Source organism: Schistocerca cancellata, chromosome 4 (assembly GCF_023864275.1).
Source record: "Schistocerca cancellata isolate TAMUIC-IGC-003103 chromosome 4, iqSchCanc2.1, whole genome shotgun sequence".
Classification (NCBI taxonomy): Eukaryota; Metazoa; Arthropoda; class Insecta; order Orthoptera; family Acrididae; genus Schistocerca; species Schistocerca cancellata.
In genome coordinates this window covers 263,143,127-263,164,344 of record NC_064629.1, presented here as the reverse complement: position 1 = coordinate 263,164,344, position 21,218 = coordinate 263,143,127, and positions in this window count along the sequence as shown.

The window sequence follows — 21,218 nt, the reverse complement described above, 5'->3', positions numbered from 1 at the left end:
TATGCCACATGGTGTACTGGCGCCAGCGTACGCCAGCACAAAATACAGTAAGCAGAAAGCTGTTTTTAACTTGCGTAAAAAGCACACTGCAATTATAAGAACTGAAAGATATGAAAGGGACGAAGTAATTGAGAAACGATTTGGACAGGAATACAACCTCTCCCTCATGTAATTCAATGTGTGAAAAAAGTAAGAAGTAAAGGAAACTAAGGAAAATTTTGGGAAATGAATTAAGGTTCAAGCAGAAGAAATATAACTTTTATGATAGCTGATGACATTGTAATTATGTCGGAGACGGCAAAGAATTGGGAAAATCAGTTGAGGTCAAAATGGGCAAAGGTAAAACAAGGGTAATGGAATCTAGTCCATTTAAATTTTATTAGGGAGTTAGATTAGGAAATGAGACCTAAAAGTAATAACTACATAGGCTTCCGCAACCGGTGGCAACATGATTAAAAGTCTTCTGGGTATTGTATGGCTTTGTTGTGTAAAATACATTAAATTATAAAATAACAAATCGATATTTCAGCCGTATTAAAACAGCCTGCCTGAGTACGACTGGTTTTCTAGGAGGAAAGGTGTCAATTCTTCATATTTGCGGAACTTTGTTGATCGTGGAATACATTGAAGAGCTAAAGAAACTGGTACACCTGCCTAATATTGTGTAGGTCCCCTGCGAGAACGCAGAAGTGCCGCAGCACGATGCGGCATGGACTTGACTAATATCTGAAGTAGTGCTGGAGGGAACTGACACCATGACTCCTGCAGGGCTGTCCACAAATCTGTAAGAGTCCGAGGGGGTGGTGAACAGCATGTTGCAAGGCATCCCAGATATGCTCAATAATGTTCATGTCTGGGAAGTTTGGTGGCCAGCGGTATTTAAACTCAGAAGAGTGTTCCTGGAGCCACTCTGTAGCAATTCAGGACGTGGGGGTGTCGCATTGTCCTACTGGAATTGCTCACATCCGTCGGAATGCACAATGGACATGAATGAATGCAGGTGATCAGACAGGATGTTTACATACATGTCACCTGTAAGAGTCATACCTAGACATCAGGGTCCCATATCAATCCAACTGAACATGCTCCACCCCACTACAGTGTGTCCACCAGTTTGAACAGTCCCCTGCTGACATGTAGGGTCCATGGATTCATGACGTTGTCTCCATACCTGTGCACGACCATCCGCTCAATACAATTTTAAACGAGACTCGTCCGAGCAGGCAACGTGTTTCCAGGCTAGGTGTAAAGCTTTGTGTTGTGCAGTCATCAAGGTTACACAAGTGGGCCTTCGGCCCCGAAAACCAATGTCGTTGATGTTTTGTTGAATGGTTCGCACGCGGACACTTGTTGGTGGCCCAACATTGAAATCTGCAGCAATTTCCAGAAGCGTTCCACTTCTGTCACGTTGAACGATTTCTTCAGTCATCGTTGGTGGCGTTCTTGCTGGATCTTTTTCCGGCCACAGCGATGTCGGAGATCTGATGTTTTACCGAATTCCTGATATTCACGGTACACTCGTGAAATTGTCGTACGGGAAAATCCCCACTTCATTGCTGCCTCGGAGATGTGTCCCACCGCTCGTGCGCCGACTATAACAGTGCCGTACAAACTCACTTAAATCTTGATAACCTGTCATTGTAGCAACAGTAACCGATCTAACTACGTCAGACACTTGTTGTTTATATAGGCGTTGCCAAACTCAGCGCCGTATTCTTCCTGTTTACGTATCTCTGTATTTGAATACGCATGCCTATACTATTTTCTTTGGCGCTTCAGTATAATAGTATTCATGGAAAGATGGAAAAGGTTGGAAGGAGGCTGGCTATTCGTTGACTATCGGGCTTGTCGATGATTGGCAACAGTCTCGAAATCAGCGCTTGGCTTCTGCTGGGCATGTTTTCTTCCTTACATATCCTCTATATCTGTTTATTTAGTATGTCGCATCCGTGCTCCGCGACCACTTGCGATCCGTCGGACTGCGATAGCCGGCAGCCATGACGTCGGAAGGTTGTAGCCATGTTGTCAGGCTGCTTAACTGCAGTCGCCTCTCGTATTTTGCATTGGTGCGTCCAGGAGTCTTTCGCCTGTACACAGGCTTCCTGGAACTTGTTAGGCTGTCCACAGACACGTATGTGTTCCGCTGTCGCCGATTTGTTGTGCTGTGCTGATCGCAAGTAGTGTACATGTTCTGCTAGTCATGTGCTGAAAGTCTTCTTTGTCTTAGCTATATTGGCAGCTATTACAAAACAAACAAACGCCTTCCGAATAGGCCTTTAAGTCCCAACGGTACCGACCGGCCGCCGTGTCACTCAAATCTTAGACTTCACCGGATGCGGATACGGAGGGCCATGTGGTCAGCACACCGCTCTCCCGGCCGTTGTCAGTCTTAATGACCGGTGTCGCTCAATCAGGTAGCTCCTCAATTGGCCTCACAAGGGCTGAGTGCACCCCGCATGCCAACACCACTCGGCAGACACGGACAGTGACCCGTCGAAGTGCTAGCCAAGCCCGACAGCGCTTAACTTTGGTGATCTGACGGGAAGCAGTGTTACCACTGTGGCAAGGCCGTTGGCTTCTGCAGTATTAACCCTAGATTATTAAACCCTCGTAAAATTTACTACTGCACTTGGAACCATTTCGCAGTTACCGCCTATCTGGTATTGTCAGTATAGGGTGTAAGACAGGACATATTGCATTCGGGAGGACGACGGTTCAATCCCGCGTCCAGCCATCCTGATTTAGGTTTTCCGTGATTTCCCTGAAATCACTCCAGGCAAATGCTGGGATGGTTCCTCTGAAAGGGCACGGCCGACTTCCTTCCCAATCCTTCCGTAATCCGATGAGACCGATGACCACGCTGTCTGGTCTCCTTCCCCAAACCAACCAACCAACAGGACATTTTGTACTTATTTTGTATGTGACATACTATTGAAGACCTTATAACTGTATTAAACTCGTACATAAACTGTAAATTATGGCTTCCTTTGACTAAAATATGGAGTAGTAAAATATACCTTGGTGCAGTAACAATGTAATATTTTTCCTCCTTTCTAGGGCTAAGGTTGTTCGCTGAGTCCTTGATGGAACCAATCATACCGCTGATCATGTGGGTGCTGCTGAAAATCGGTATGAAACGTCGTCAGCGCAGGACGTTGCGTACCCATTCACTGACGCCCTTCACGTGCGGTAAGTGCTGCAGCTGAAGCTTCCCTTCCTAGCCTCCTCATCTTGCTTTATTGCGGTTGGCCTAGGCTGCCTTTCTTATAATGTCGTTATCATGCCTGCTGGCGCGAAAGTTGTGATGTAGCCCACACAGATCTCTGCAGACTGTCGCCAGTCACTGACAAGCCGGGTAGTCCACAAATAGCTTCCTGCCTATCCTATCCTATGGGAACCTTTCCTCCTGTTAAACTCATTTTGCCCTGAGGAAGGCCTCTGTAATACGGCCGAAACGTCAATTTAATAGTTTGTATTTTAAAGCAGTTTATACAACGACGCGGACCAACACCCCTAAGAATTGTAACCATACTCTGCTGCTTTGGCAGCAAAACAACTAATGTTGACCGAAATAATGTGGATACGAGATGCAGACACTATGAAAAGCTTTTCGGAAAAGATGAGTGTGTTAACATCTAACGTAAGTTTAGGTTTTCAGATATCTTTCTGGGAGTATTTATCTGAATAACCTTACATTTAAGTGAAAAGTGGACGATAAATAGTTCAGAAAAGAAGAGAACATAAACTTCTCAAATGTGGTGTCGAAGATCAGATGGATAGATCGGACATCCTGAAGTCAGTATCCTGCACACAGAGAAGAAAGGCTTCAGAAAATTTTCAAACATTTATCTCTTAATGAGGGTTTCATTCAGAATGAACAGTTGCAGCTACGTAATAAAAGTAGCTTCAATGGTGTAAAGCCCTTACTCAGAAACGCCTAAAACTGACTCCTCTTTTCCTCGTAGTAGACTGTAAAATGTCATCTTACTCTCTCCTTCTTCTTGATTACATTGCAATCGTTTTCATACATACTGTGTATAATAATTGCTATTACATTGCCGTATATAAATTTAGATTTGCATAATATTGGCTATTGTGAGATGTACGCTTGTGAGCTATTTAAAATACTTCTGTAATTTAAGTAGATGATTTCTTCGATTGTTAATAGATGGCGTTACTTGTTTCGTGTCCACGTTGTGGCAACTTCGGCCTGTGAGCTTCTTACAAGGAAACTCCGCGTCGCACTCCCCTCAAATGGTTCAAATGGCTCTGAGCACTATGGGACTCAACTGCTGTGGTCATGAGTCCCCTAGAACTTAGAACTACTTAAACCTAACTAACCTAAGGACATCACACACACCCATGCCCGAGGCAGGATTCGAACCTGCGACCGTAGCGGTCGTGCGGTTCCAAACTGTAGCGCCTTTAACCGCTCGGTCACTCCGGCCGGCGCACTCCCCTCAGACTTAGTGGTAAGGTGTCCCAATGGAGAGCCCATCAAAAAACCTGAACACAGATCAAGCATAAAAACAGGAAGAAGGTGCACTGGTCTTTGAAAAAAAAATAGAAACAGTGAACGGTCCAAGAACAAGAAGTGGAATCTAGAGCAACCTAGTTCAGTGGTCGCGACGTTGGACTGCTAAGCGGGCGAGCCGTATTCAAACCTCTCTCGTACCAATTTTTTTTTTCGCTATTTGCTGTATTCAAATTTGTGTCTGTGTCGTGGTGTAAGGAAGGGACGTATAATGACAGTTCATTCTGCACAACTACTCTATCAGCAACCGAAAGGAAGTGGCTTTCGAATGGGAAGCACAAATGTTTGATGACAAGGTGACAAGTCAACCGAATCCTCCAGCGGAAAACACGTCTGGTGTGCCATACACGGCACTGGTGACAGTACGTGTATCATATGATAGGAATCTCTCACCGACGCACGTAATTTATACGCCTGCTAAAGAATGAGGTATGCCTCCTTGTCCGATTTAGGTGTTCGTACGAATGTGAATGTGATCACTCCCAAGGAAATGATGAAAAGGTAACAGTTTGTCACATAATCTGAAACAAACTAGGGTAACAGTTTCACAATGACACAGTTTCTCTGTGCTCTATCAAAACATATGTTTTTAAAGTTGCACTCCGTTTTGGAAGTTTTGACTCTAGAACTCCTTTGTTGTAAGATAGTTCACACCTGTTTATTTGTTGTTTTTATTTCTGGGAGACGTATGTGGTACTACGTATGCTGTCACAATTCATCATGTTTACTTGCGGTGGTAACGTATTCTTACCACGTGACTCATATTCTATAATGAATGTATAGTATGACAACTGCCTAGACTACAGAAAGAGAACAAACATTTCAATGACCGGACAGACAGTTCATAATGTTGTTAAAAAAAGAAAAAAGGCACCACGGAGTTTCGATACTGCTCGTCCACTCGGCATTCCAACATCAAGATCACTTTCCGACGCTGCCGTTGTGTTTCAGGCTGCTCTTTATTGCACTTGTTCTCGGACCATTCACTGTTTCTATTTTGCTATTTCGTCATGGTTCAGTACACCTTCCATTTTCATGCTTGATCAGTGTTCAGTTTTTGACGGGCTATCCACTGGGCCATCTTACCACTAAATCTGAGGGGGATGCGATGGTGAGTTTCTCTTGTTAGTCTGACGCCACCTCCGGTGAGTGTTTCCTCTAAGGCTCGATGCACAGCAGCGAGTAACGGCCGCGCTCTCGCAGCGCACACACAACGCCACTGCACCGACACTTGCGCGGCAGTACTAGATTGGAAGCCAACGAGTACGGACGTAGGCAAAAGAAAGCAGGCAGTGTTTGCTTCACGAATAAATTAACAAACGCGACAGGAGGTTTTGGACTCACCCAATGATTAGTTCACGGCTGCTTAAAGGAGCTTTCGTGACACTGTTTACAAAGAAAATTGGATATTTTTTGTATTTCGTCTGTCTCAGTCGCATTGATATAAAATTCTGTCGCAGTGGGGGTGTAAGCTAGCTCGCGTCCTCAGTAGAATACTGCACGTGCACCCTGGGTAACGCTAAATGAGCTAGAGCGATTTTCGGCACCCAGACTAATCTTTGATCTCCTGGCTAACATATATGGATCCAAGAAGACCAGTAAGTCAAGGTCCTTATCAGGCCCAAATGATAAAGGACGTCGGAAAAATAATCCGTATCTACCAAATAAATTCTGAGGGACTTAGCAGAACCAAGAGTGAATACATCTCGAAGATCCTGCTAGAAGAAAATATTGATACAGTGTTGATCCAGGAAACTCATATAGAAAACGACAGCCAGCAACACTATAGGGGTAAAATCCATGGATATGAATACTCGGCGCATCCTATCATTCATCATATGGTGTCGCGACCTATGTCCGGAACAACATTGAAAACGCCCAACTAGTACAGTCAAGCACAGATGGCGATATCCACCAATTAACTGCCAAAATAGCCGATATAACTGTTGTTAACATATATAAGCCACCGCAAATACAATGGCCCCAAGAGATGTTATATTTCCATCCACACACAGCTATATATGCGGGCGACTTGAATAGTCATCATACAACTTGGAAATATAGAACAACAGGTCAAAACGGTGAACAACTTTTAAATTGGGCAGATTGCCATAATCTCAGCTTAATTTTCAGTGCAAAAGATAGGGGAACTTTTAGAACGGCGGCATGGAACACGGAGCCGAACCCAGACCTATGCTTTGTTACACAGGACACCCAAAACCGTCCAGATACTGTTTCAAGGAGGGTATTGAACGACTTCCCACACACACAGCATCGCCCTATTATACTGGAGGCTGGCATAAAAATTCGAGTTATTCATTCCACTCCCAGACCCAGATGGAACCTGAAGAAAGCAGATTGGGACACATTTGCAGCAAATTTAGATGGATTGTCAAGTGGAGATCTCCCAAAAGTTCTAACTACGACCGGTTTACAAGAGCTGTCATCTCCACAGCAAAGAGGTTTGTACCACGTGGCTTCCGTAAGGAATATATCCCTGGTTGGAACAGCTAAACTGAAGAGCTGTATCAGGAGTCCCAGAACGGTGAACACCCTAAGATAGCAGACGAGCTTCTCAACAGACTTGATATGGAACGACGTAAGAAATGGGAAGAAACCACTAGCAATACAGATTTTAAAAGATCGAGCAGGAAAGCTTGGAGCCTCTTGAGGAAACTAGGTAGCACTAATACCCCCACTCGGCAAATACCAGACATAACAGCCAACGAAATCGCCGCACGAATTGTAACGCTCTCCAGGGCTCCCAGTATGAAAGAGCACACGAAAAGTATCAAAAAACAGCTAAAAACTCTTCGTTGGTCAACAGGAGATCATCCAGAATACTCGAGACCTTTCACCGTAACAGAAATGAACAAAGCATTAGATGACACAAAATCTGATAAGGCCCCTGGGTCTGGTGGGATACACCCAGAATTTCTCAAAAACTGTGGCGAACATACAAAGATGTGGCTGGCTAAATTTTGCTCAAACATCTTATCAACAGGATATCTCTCGCAAAATCTAAAAAAAGAACATTATCTCAGTATTAAAACCAAATAAATCGAAGGACCTGCCAGACAGCTTCTTAGAGAGTGCTACAAATTACTAAAAAGGATGCTTCTAAACAGATTAGGCCCTGTTATATTGGAAAGTGTCCCAGTGGAACAAGCACGTTTTAGACCACAGCGCAACGGTGCTGACCAAGTATTAAGCCTCACAGCGCACATAGAAGCTGGATTTGAACATCAACTAAAAACCACTGCTGTTTTTGTCAACTTAATAGCGGCCTTTGATACAGTTTGGAGAGAGGGCCTTCTTTACAAACTTCCGAGTAAAATACCACGCATCCAAATAGTACCTGTAATTAATAACATGCTTTGTGACCGGTCTTTTCAAACAGTCATGGGAGAAAGCAAGAGCAAAATAAAGAAACTGAATAATGGCCTACCCCAAGGATCGGTGCCCGTACCTACTCTGTTCAATCTATATATCTCTGACCTGCCTCAAACAAGATCCAAGAAATAAGGTTATGCTGACGACGTAGCACTAGCTGTCTGCAGTAAAACTGTAGAAGAGACCAGCAACATACTCACAGAGGACCTGTCCGTGGTGAGCAAATACTTCGCTGACTGGAGACTTACTCCTAACACGAATAAAACTTTAGTGTCCAGCTTCCACCTCAACAATGAACAAGCAAATAAGCAGCCAGTAGTATATTTTAACAACCACCTCCTACGCTACAATCCATACCTGAAATACCTGGGCATCACACTGGATAGAACGTTATCGTATAAAAGGCACTTCGAGAACACTGCAGCCAAAGTCAATACTAGGAACAACATAATCCACAAATTATGCGCCACAACTTGGGGTGCAAATGCTTCCACACTTAGAATTTCAGCTCTTAGCCTAGTGCATTCCTTTGATGAATACTGGTCCTCCCGGCTTGGCTAAATAGTTGCCACACAAAGAAATCTGACATTAAGCTTAATGAAATTATGAGAATAATCAGTGGTAGCTTAAGAAGTACTCCAGTTCCCTGGCTTCCTGTCATGTGTCATATTGCTTCCGCCCCCCACATTCACAGACAAGAACACCTCCTTAGAGAATACAAAAAATATCAGCAAATCACAGTCCACCTGTCCACGAAGACCTCTCTGGTATAGCTCTGAAAAGACTTAAATCTAGGTCTCCTCCACTCCTTACTGCAGAACAACTACTAGCAGAAAATTTCAATACAAATGACAAATGGAGGGACTACTGGGAGTCCACTATGCAAGTCCTTGCTCCCCACACCATCGACCCTACTGAGATGATGCCAGGAATGGAACTGCCTCGCCACGTATGGAAGACACTCAATAGAATAAGAACTTCACATGGTGTCTGTCAGGATGCACTTTACAAATGGGGATTTGCAGAATCATCTTCCTGCGACTGTGATGGACCTCGCCAGACTATCTGACACATTACAACCACCTGCCCACTAAGATCATATCCTGGAGACCCAGCCGATTTCTTCCAAGCTGCAGACACAACGCTGGACTGGATCAATGGCCTCGATATTACAATATAGTTCTAACTGTCAGCTATCATAATAAATTCTAAATATGTATATAGTTGTTTGTATTTAAACTGTAAAATTATAAATAAGTATATAGTACTTTGTTTTGTAACTGTACATCATCATCATATTAACACTGACTTAGATATCTGTACTTGATTTTATGTTATTATTTGATCCCTGTAAGCCGTACGCTAAATAAACAATCTGCCGCAGTGGTTACCGGTTTTGGACTGACACATCCACTATCAAACCACACACCTTCCTATTAACCGTAATTATTCATACAATATGATGCTAAATACAGAAGCTGTTCGTGCCTTTTGGCACCACATTGTTTGAATAATTACGGTTAATAGAAAGGTGTGTGGTTTTAGAGTGGGCGTGTGAGCCCGAAACCGGTAAACACTGCAACAGAATTTTATATCAATGCAACAGTGGCGGACGCAATAAAAAATTATCCATTTTCCTCAGTACTGAACAGCTGAGGACCTATCATCCCGTGGCAGCATGCCTCGAATAAGCTAAGCTGTTTATAGATTTAAGATAAGATGAAAGTAAATTCTTTATTTCCGAATGAATGTACAGTCGTTTCATGAGTGAACGGTAAAATAACAACTGTAACGTTAACTGTTCATCTTTTCCAACATCTGTGTTGTGGCTGCGCTCTGATATGCATTGTTAGTACAGAATCGGCTTCACAACACTGTTCGATAGTGAGGAAAGTTGGTAAAGCTGTGTGGGAAGTCTTACACAAAGAGTACATGCCGTAATTCACAGAAAAATAGTTGCTGAAAAATGCCAGGGGATTTCAAAAGCACGCTGTGTGATCTGGACAAATAAATCCCATCAATCCAAGGAGGGTCACTTAACAGCAGAAGAAATGTTTTCATTGATTACTTTATAGTCAAAGTACCATGGCAAGACAAATGTATCCAAATCGGGTCGGTAACAATCGTGGTGAACAATGAATCAATTTATTCCCTAATGTGAAAGACTATTCAATTTACATGATTTTTAAATGTGTGCAACTATGTATTTTTTAGCTGCAATACAATAAAGCATTGGTTACATTGACCCGGCTAAGGGAACAGAAATTATTTTAGACTGCTGTCATTAACGGAAATTTGTTCTTTCAGATGAAAGGGATCTCGCCAGGGAGCAAAGCATCTGCTTCTTAGCGCCATTTCAAATTTTAAATGGCCACATTTGAGCCACCTCTACAAAACAAGCACAAAATAATTTAAGCCACAAAAGAATTACAGACATTGGCTGTGCATGGGCATTGATTTAAATCAATGCGAAAATTTGAAAATTTGTGTTGGATTGGGATTCGAGCCCGGATGTCCTGCTTACTAGGCAGATGCTCTGACCACTAAGCCATCCGGACGCAGAGGTGATCGCAACTGCACGGACTACGCTAGCACGTCTCCTTTCAGATCCAAATTCTCAACTACTCTCTACTGATGGGCAGCCGTTGTGGCCGACCGGTTCTAGGCGCTTCAGTCCGGAACGGCGCTGCTGCTGCGGTCGCAGGTTCGAATCCTGCTTCGGGCATGGATGTGTGTGATGTCCTTAGGTTAGTTAGGTTTAAGTAGATCTAAGTCTAGGGGACTGATGACCTCAGATGTTAAGTCCCATAGTGCTCAGAGCCATTCTCTAGTGATGTGCTAGGGTAACTCGTGCAGTTGAAACGATCACTGTGTCCGGATGGCTTAGTGATCAGTATGCATTAGGCAGTGACGCGGCTCGGACCAGTTGTCCCGGCCACGGGCGCGCGTGGAAAAGGAAGTGCTTACACAGCTGATACTCGCGCGTGTTTTGGTCAGCACAACACGTGTCACGCTTTTGAAATAAAGCGTGTTTTGACGGAAGAAGTTCGTTCACCTGTCACAGATCTAGTTGGGCTACACCTATCCATTGTAAGCAGCACAATGTACGTCAAGATGACCGATGAACTTGCACGTGAAAGGACTACCACCGCTGCTCAAAGAGGATTTAAATTTCGACAGTCTGATGGCCATATCAGCGATGTCACAGTCGATCCTTCAGAGTTGGGAGGGAGGGTCATTGGGATATTTGCCCTGCCGTTTGAGGTACCACAATCTATGGCTACTGAATCGCTGCGACCATATGGGACGGTACTCAGTCATACGCCTGAACTCAGGCGGAGTTTTAGCACCTATCCCGTGCTAACCGGCTTCCGAAAGTTGTCGATCGTCCTTAATAAACATATCCCTTCAAGTCTATATACTAAAAAGCCAAAGAAACTGGTACACCTGCCTAATATCGTTTAGGGCCCCTGCGAGCATGCAGAAGTGCCGCAACACGACGTGACATGGACTCGACTAATGTCTGAAGTAGTGCTGGTGGGAATTGACACCATGAATCTTGCAAGGCTGTCCATAAATCCGTAAGAGTACGAGAGGGTGGAGATCTCTTCTGAACGGGACGTTGCAAGGCATCTCAGATATGCTCAATAATGTTCAGGTCTTGGGAGTTTGGTGGCCAGCGGAAGTGTTTAAATTCAGAAAAGTGTTCCTGGAGCCACTCTGTAGCAGTTATGGACGTGTGGGGTGTCGCATTGGCCTGCTGGAATTGTCCAAGTCCGCCGGAATGCACAATGGACATTAAACGATACAGGTGATCAGACAGGATGCTTACGTACGTGTCACCTGTCAGAGTCATATCTAGTAGCATTAGGGGTCCCATATAACTCCAACTGCACACGGCCCACATCGTTAGAGACCCTCCACCAGCTTCAGCAGTCCCCTGCTGACATTCAGAGTCCATGGATTTTTGAGGTTGTCTCTATAACCGTACACGAACATCCGCTCGATACAATTTGGAACGAGGCTCGTCCGACCAGGCAACATGTTTCCAGTCATCAACAGTCCAATGTCGGTGTTGACGGACCCAGTCAAGGCGTAAAGCTTTGTGTCGTGCGGTCATCAAGGGTACACGAGTGGGCCATCGGCTCCGAAAGCCCATTTCGATGATGTTTTGGTGAATTGTTCGTAAGCTGACACTTTTTGATCGCCCAGAATTGAAATCTACATCTACATCTACATACATACTCCACAATCCACCATACGGTGCGTGGCGGAGGGTACCTCTTACCACAACTAGCATCTTCTCTCCCTGTTCCACTCCCAAACAGAACGAGGGAAAAATGACTGCCTATATGCCTCTGTACGAGCCCTAATCTCTCTTATCTTATCTTTGTGGTCTTTCCGCGAAATGTAAGTTGGCGGCAGTAAAACTGTACTGCGGCCAGCCTCAGATGCTGGTTCTCTAAATTTCCTCAGTAGCGATTCACGAAAAGAAAGCCTCCTTTCCTCTAGAGACTCCAACCCTAGTTCCTGAAGCATTTCCGTAACACTCGCGTGGTGATCAAACCTACCAGTAACAAGTCTAGCAGCCCGCCTCTGAATTGCTTCTATGTCCTCCCTCAATCCGATCTGACAGGGATTCTAAACGCTCGAGCAGTATTCAAGAATAGGTCGTATTAGTGTTTCATAAGCGGTCTCCTTTACAGATGAACCACATCTTCCCAAAATTCTACCAATGAACCGAAGACGACCATCCGCCTTCCCCACAACTGCCATTACATGCTTGTCCCACTTCATATCGCTCTGCAATGTTACGCCCAAATATTTAATCGACGTGACTGTATCAAGTGCTACACTACTAATGGAGTATTCAAACATTACAGGATTCTTTTTCCCATTCATCTGCATTAATTTACATTTATCTATATTTAGAGTTAGCTGCCATTCTTTACACCAATCACAAATCCTGTCCAAGTCATCTTGTATCCTCCTACAGTCACTCAACGACGCCACCTTCCCGTACACCACAGCATCATCAGCAAACAGCCGCACGTTGCTATCCACCCTATCCAAAAGATCATTTATGTATATAGAAAACAACAGCGGACCTTCCACACTTCCCTGGGGCACTCCAGATGATACCCTCACCTCCGATGAACACTCACCATCGAGCACAATGTACTGGGTACTATTACTTAAGAAGTCTTCGAGCCACTCACATACTTTGGAACCAATCCCATATACTTGTACCGTAGGTAGGAGTCTGCAGTGGGGCACCGAATCAAACGCTTTTCGGAAGTTAAGGAATATGGCATCCGTCTGACACCCTTCATCCATGGTTCGCAAGATAACATGTGAAAAAAGGGCGAGGTGCGTTTCGCAGGAGTGATGCTTTCTAAAGCCGTGCTGATGCTTGGACAGCAACTTCTCTGTCTCAAGGAAATTCATTATATTCGAACTGAGAATATGTTCGAAAATCCTGCAACAAACCGATGTTAAGAATATTGGTCTGTAATTTTGAGGATCCGTCCTTCTACCCTTCTTATATACAGGCGTCACCTGCGCTTTTTTCCAGTCTCTCGGGACTTTACGTTGTGCAAGAGATTCGCGATAAATGCAAGCTAAGTAAGGAGCCGATGCAGTAGAGTACTCTCTGTAAAACCGAATTGGAATCCCATCAGGACCTGGCGATTTATTTATTTTCAACCCATTCAGCTGCTTCACAACCCCAGGGATGTCTATCACTATGTCCTCCATACGGGAATCTGTACGAGACTCAAACGGCGGTATGTTTGTACGATCCTCCTGCGTGAAACATTTCTCAAATGCTAAATTTAAAATTTCAGCTTTCGTTTTGCTGTCTTCCGTTGCCAGGCCAGACTGATCAGTGAGTGACTGGATGATCTTTTGCTAAGGTATGACGGTTGTAGTGGTTGAATGCTTCGCGCATCGCTCTTTTTGCAGCAGCACGAATCTCTACTAACTTTTGCCTGTCCTCATTCTCCCGATCTTTCTTGTACCGCGAGTACAACTGCCTTTGCTTCCTGAGCATTCTCCAAATTGCGCTGTTAAACCACGGTGGGTCTTTTCCGCCCGTAACCCACTTTTTCGGCACATACTTGTCCTATGCGTGATTTACAATGTGTTTAAAATTTGCCCATAATTCTTCCACGTCCATCGTACCGGAAGTAAATGAAGTCGATTCATTTACTAAGTGGGATGCTAACAACTGCTTATCTGCTCTTTCTAGTAGGAATACTCTCCTAGCCTTCTTGAGCGACTTTTTAACTTTCGTAACCATAGTCGTAATGACAACATCATGATCACTAATCCCTGTCTCAACACTGACACCGTCGATGAGGTCTGGTCTGTTCGTGGCTACCAGATCTAAAATATTTCCATTACGCGTTGGCTGTCGAATTAGCTGCTCAAGACAGTTTTCGGATAATGTGTTCAAAAGTAATTCACACGACGGCTTGTCTGTACCACCTATAATGAACCCATAGACATCCCAGTCTATACTAGGTAGGTTGAAGTTGCCTCCGACTAATATAGCATGATCCGGGTACTTCGGCGAAACAGAATGTAGACTCCCTTTGAATGATTCTAGAACTGTCACGGTGGAACTTGGTGGCCGGTACTAACACCCCACAATTAACTTTATTTCCCCTAGCCCTGTTAAACGTGTCCAGATAACTTCACAATCACACTCTACTTCGACCTCAGTAGACACAATATTTTTGTTAACTGCAATGAAGACACCACCTCCTACGGTGTCTAATCTGTCTTTCCGATACACGTTCCAACCCTCACTAAATATTTCAGAACTTCCTATCTCAGGGTTCAGCCACGTCTCAGTCCCGAGAATAATTTGCGCGGCCGGCCGTAAGTGGCCGTGCGGTTAAAGGCGCTGCAGCTGGAACCGCAAGACCGCTACGGTCGCAGGTTCGAATCCTGCCTCGGGCATGGATGTTTGTGATGTACTTAGGTTAGTTAGGTTTAACTAGTTCTAAGTTCTAGGGGACTAATGACCTCAGAAGTTGAGTCCCATAGTGCTCAGAACCATTTGAACCAATAATTTGCGCGCCACACGCTTCCTGGAGGGCAGTAAATTCAGGAACTTTATTCCGAACACGCTGAAAATTTACTGCTAGTATCTTGATAGCTGCAGTGTCTTTACACTGAGCGCGTCCTGATTTCCCTGCCTCCACGTCGACTGGTGAGTGTTCATCAGGACATCTCGCACTACTGCCTAGCCTAAAAGGCCCCCATGTGCACGCCACAAGTACTCTGCTATCCGAGTAGCAGCAGTTTGCGGAAGGGTTGCATTTCTGTCACTTGAACGATTCTCTTCAGTCGTTGTTGGTTCCGTTCTTGCAGGATCTTTTTCCGGCCGCAGCGACGTCGGAGATTTGATATTTTACCGGATTCCTGATATTGACGATACTCCCGTGAAAAGGTCGTATCGGAAAATCCCCATTTCATAGCTACGTTGAAGATGCTGTGTTCCATCCCTCGTGCGCCGTCTATAGCACCACGTTCAAACTCACTTAAATCTTGATAACCTGCCATTGTAGCAGCAGTAACCAATCTAACAACTGCGCCAGACACTTGTTGTCTTATATAGGCGCTGCCGACCGCAGCGCCGTATTGTGCCTTTTTGCGCATCTCTGTATTTGAATAGGCATGCCTATACCAGTTTCTTTGTCGCTTCAGTGTGTATTGGAGGATGGCGAGCTATTGTGATTTACGATGGCCAGTCGCGGACATATTCTGGCCGTGGTGGTGAAGGATATACGCCTTCGGAGTGCATACAACTCCGCATCATGCAACTGCCACGTGCAGAAGCCTCACAGCGAGAAGTTCGTACGCAGCTGCCGATGACGTGTGTGTCGGTGGTCAGCCGGGAGGTGTTGCCGAGTTCGGTGCGTGACACGGACGTGTTGATGCAAGAGCAGACCGAGTTAGGGGAACAGGGAAATGACAGGGGAGTACCCCTACACCCATCTCACGGCAGATGAGGGAGGAACCTTCCGCACCCTCACAAGTAGCACGTGGCGTGGAAGTGGAGGTCGAGACTGTGGCGGCACCAACGGACCAACGAGCGCCCGATGAAGAATGTGAAGCGTCGCCTTCGACGCCAGAGGGCAGGGCGCGCAAGTAACTATCGCCGAAGCGTCGCCAAAAGAGCCACCATAGTTTGGGTAATTCGTCCTCCCCTAGCCTAGGGGACACGGAAGTTCTTCGAGCCGAAGAGACGTCTGGCATGGGACACGTACCTTTAGAGAACGTTGAAAGGATTCTTTCAGATGGTGATCGGATGTCCTGCCTTTCATTGACACCGACTTACCTGGTACTGCCAACGGGGGAGTCAATGACAGTGTGCCGGCAGACACATCGAAATGCAGTGGGGTGTGTTTCTGGGATTGATGACAAATGTGACTGGGCAGAACAAGTCGAAGAGATACCGGAATTGGAACCCCACTTGATGACGGCTCACTTACAGGACGCACACCACAGAACAAACACGATGGAGGGAAGCCCGTTGGCGGGCAACTCTCTGAGCACGAGTAGTGTAGTTCACAATGACATGAGTCGCCGGCCGCGGTGGTCTAGCGGTTCTGGCGCTGCAGTCCGGAACCGCGGGACTGCTACGGTCGCAGGTTCGAATCCTGCCTCGGGCATGGGTGTGTGTGATGTCCTTAGGTTAGTTAGGTTTAAGTAGTTCTAAGTTCTAGGGGACTTATGACCTAAGATGTTGAGTCCCATAGTGCTCAGAGCCATTTGAACCATTTTGAACCACAATGACATGAGCATGACGACGTCAACGAACCAAGCATATATGGTGGGAAAAGTGAACACGAATACCGTAGATCGCTTGCAAAGTTCCAACTTTTCCGGGACATGATTCGTGCCACGGACGTAGCTATTGGTTACAACACTTACGTAGCGCCGATTCCAGACGTAGGACATGGGACAGTGATATTAGTCCGGAACGGGATTCCGGTGAGTGCCCTCGATTATTTCCTTCGACCCGGGGTTTAGCGATGACCGTGAGCGGTATTCGTATTGTCAGCATCTATGCACCCTCCAGATCTGACAACCGACGCGCGTGTGTGCAATTCTACTCGGAGGAGATTGCGCTCCTATTCCGTGGCAGATATGACCCCATCTTGGTAGGAGGGGATTTTAGTTGTGTTCTCACACTGAAGGATCAAGCCACGAATTTTGACTCCTGTTGTGCACTGCGCTCGACCAGCCGAGACATGACACTAATGGTCACATGGGGAAAGATCCATGAGCAGCGTGAGGGCTATATGTTTTTTACTAGCTACTTGGCGAGCAGACCGAATCAGATTTATGTTTCTGACGGATTACGAGATCGCGTGTTGGCTGCTGAACGTTGACCCACAGCTTTTATGGATCATTTCGCATATTGATGCACGTTAACCCTCCCACGGCAGAGGGTCTGGCGGCGCAGTAGTTCGTGGGAACTTCATTGATCCTTATTGGCAGATGTCGCCAGAGGATCGAAGAAGCGTGGCAGATATGCACTCGCCGTCTCCCGGTGCATCTTACGCTTGTTTCATCTTGGATGCAACGTGCAAAACCGGCGATACCAAAAGCTCTCATAACTTATGGCAAGAAAAAAGCTGGATGGCTTCTACATACACTTGAATATTATTACGAGGTGCTTAGCGATCTATCCTTCAGGGCTCCATCGCCCGAGTGTGAAGTGAAAGTCCATCGCATTCAGGCGTGCGTTTGATCCATTACTAGATGTCGATTGGAGGCACTTTCGATCTGTGCTCGGTACTTGGACAATGTCGATGGAGAACGTATTTCCATCCATCATGTGTCCAGTGGACACGCATGTAATCGCCAGTCCTTGATCGCAGTGCTCCATGATGCGGATGATCGGCGCTAGATGTCACAACAAGACGTAGCTGCTGTGTTTCTTGGTTATTATCGCCTCCTTTTCACCGGGACGACGACGGACGATCAGATAGGAGAAGACATTTTGCGACAGATGTAAACGGGGGTGGATGGTACGAATGCGGCGGCGTTATTGGAGCACCTAATGGAAGATGACATATGGATGGCACTCACGAAGGGTGCGATGCATAAATTCCCTGGGGCAGATGAGTTGACACTGGAATTTTATCACGAATTTGCGGATCTAATGATGTTCCAATGGGTGTTGACGTATAATGAGTTATTGCGCCCTGGCACTGACGTCCCGTCGCCATTCATGGCGGGAATGCTCATACCAATACCGAAATCGGCAGAGAGTGTCAGCTCCCATCAATTTCGACTACTCACTTTGCTCTTTACTGACTACAAGAGCTTTGCGCGAATGTTGGGGCAAGGCCCAGGACTCTAATACTGAAGACATTACTAGGCTTGTATAAGGGTTCGGAGCAACATCCATTCTATCCTAGGTGAATAACGTAACATCGTTGCTCTTATTGAAGCATCCTGCATGCGAGCGGCTTTCATAAAAGTGGATTTTGGTCGCGCATTTGACAGAATCAACCATGGCTTCCTTGACTCGACCATGTGACGCATGGCGATACCACAGGATTTCATTACCATCCTCATGCGCCTCCTTCACGGCGCTCCTTCAACGGTGAGAGCCAATGGCAGGGAGGCAGGGACGATTCGTGTTTTCGTGTTTACAGCTCAGTTAGGCAAAGATGTCTTTTGTCGATGGTGCTGTTTGCAATGGCGCTCGAACCGCTGATGCAGACTATTAGACGGACTCTTTACAGACGTCCGACTCCACGCGAGTTCCTTTACGTGTCGCGCATATGCCGACCACTTGATGACATTCGTCCGATTGGAGAACGAAGTACGTAAGGTGGTTGTTCTTCTTCCTACATACGGCGTGGAGGCGGGTAGCAGGGTCAACATGAATAAAACCAAGATTATGTACATCGGAAGAGGCTGGACGCTCTTGCACAGTTCCGTTTACGACGATGGACATCATGCAGTTCTTAGGAGTTTTGTTCACCCGATCGTTACGGCAATCAGCGTCGGCGAACTACTGGCGACTGCTCCAGCATGTCCGACTGCACAAACGCAATAATTCACTCCGAACCTACGACTTGCTCCAAAGGGTGTAGTAGACTAATGTTCATCGTGCCTTACGACTGCCACACCTGGCACAGGTACTGCCAGTGCCACATGGCATTGCTGACAGGATAATGGCGGCCTTTGGTTTCTATGTCAGTCAAGGGATGCTGTTTAAGGTGAAATGCGAGACTTTAACTCTCTCTCCATTCCGGAGGACTTAATCACACGAATGTGCGGGCTCTCGGTCTATACCTGCGAGCGACGGTATGGACCTGCAAGCACCGGCAACACGCCATCACGTTGGCGATCCTGGACGCTCTCTTTCCCCGTCCTTTTGCTCACATCACGTGATTCTTTGTTGATGTTTAGTTATGTTCAGTTACTAATTACCTTATACGAGGATCCCCACAACCCGTGAAAAATATCGGTACTCGAAGCGTCATCATGGCAACAACTTGCCAACGATTGTACGGCGTTCACATGGTAGACTCCCCACTCTGCCTTATACGTATGTGGCATGCAGGACACCGACGAACCTTGTTTGCAGTGCGGTGAGGCGAAGGTGGCGGCTGACGCAACGCAGCATAGCAGTCTTCCAAAGCACCAACGACTCTGCGATCATGGCGGACGGTTTATTTTTCCCGGACGCGGTCTTTTAGCCCCGTCACAGAAAGCGTCGCATTCCGCTGGATAAAGACGACACGCATCGCGCTACGTGCTCTCGCGGACAGTGATATTGGACATGGACTTCTGGCTCTATCTACTAGAACAACACGAGATCATTGGACGTCACTCAAAATGCAAAACGCACTTTGCAAACTTTCTACGCAGCGTGTTTCATAATCCCCGGAGCGATGGGGAGTCCCAGGTTTACGTAGTTTCGGGGGCTAGGATATTCCTCCCAGTGAAGTGACGAGGATGTCACTTGGATCCTACATTTCTTTCTTTTCATTTACGTATGTAATTTTTTTACATGGGCTATTAAAACTAAAATAAAAAAAGAAGGTACAGCCGAGGACAAAACGAGCGAGACCCCTAGCATTTTCGTTATGCTGATCCGCACAGCTTTAAAGTCTGCTACACAGCATAACAGGCAAGGCGACAGAGTGCTACCAGCATATTATGCATACTATGACCCATACCTAATTAAAAAAAAGTGGTCAGAGCAGCTGTCTTTCAGGCAGGTGGTCCGGGTTCGAATCCCGATCCAGCGCAAACCTTCAACTTTCCCCATTGATTTAAATCAATGCTCACGCGCAGCAGATGTCTGTAATTCCTTCGTGGCATAATTCATAGCGGTTGCTGGATGAAAATGGTGTCTGTTCTTACGGACATGTCCGAAAGAACACACACACACACCATATTATACATTTTAATCTAAGTGGTGTTTACCTATAGGTACCACTTTTCTCTTGATATGGTTTGCAGCTATACCCTCACAAAACTTTAACACACTTGAAACCACGCCGCTCTCTGTCGTGTTACTTCTTGCGAGATGTGCTCCTCATTGCACGGTATTTCTTAGCATAGTCAATGAACAATTCCACGTCCAAACCGGCTGCATCCATGGTTGGCTGGCGGCAGCTGTTGCTGAGGTTGCGAACGTGTGTGCGCTGCCCCATTCACCTACAACGATAACTCCGCTGCGAGCTGCGAGATAGCTGCGATGCAGCTGTGGGTTGGCGAGCGCAATTCTCTCGCCAGCTTCTCTCTACCAGTTCCGGCGTCACTGCCGTAGTGCACGTAGCTCCCCTGTTTCAAATGCACTGCTAAAACGCGAAAGAAATTACATCCCCTAGCGGCATGTAGAATCTGCTACGCCATCTAGCTATAATTTTACTAACAATTAACAACTGTATGTCGTTTCCAATTTCTGTAATTGATATGGCTTAAATATTATCTTCTTATCAAGTATTTTGTATGACGAGAGCATTTTGCTCTTAAATGTGTCCATCTGTTTATGCGTGTGACTATAGTTTTCTCCCAAATCCGTTCAGTATAATAGCCACCTGTTCTTGGTTTTTCTCTATGACATAGGCTTTGTAACTTTTTTAGGTAATTGTTCGGATTCTCTGATTAAGACACCCAGATTCAAGTAAAATCTTGTTCCAACCAGGTGGCTGTAGTACACATGTCATATTCTTGCACGGTTGCTGTCTCACAGCCATGTTTAAAACTAGGATGAAGAGGTATTGAACCGAATTAGGGAGAAAGA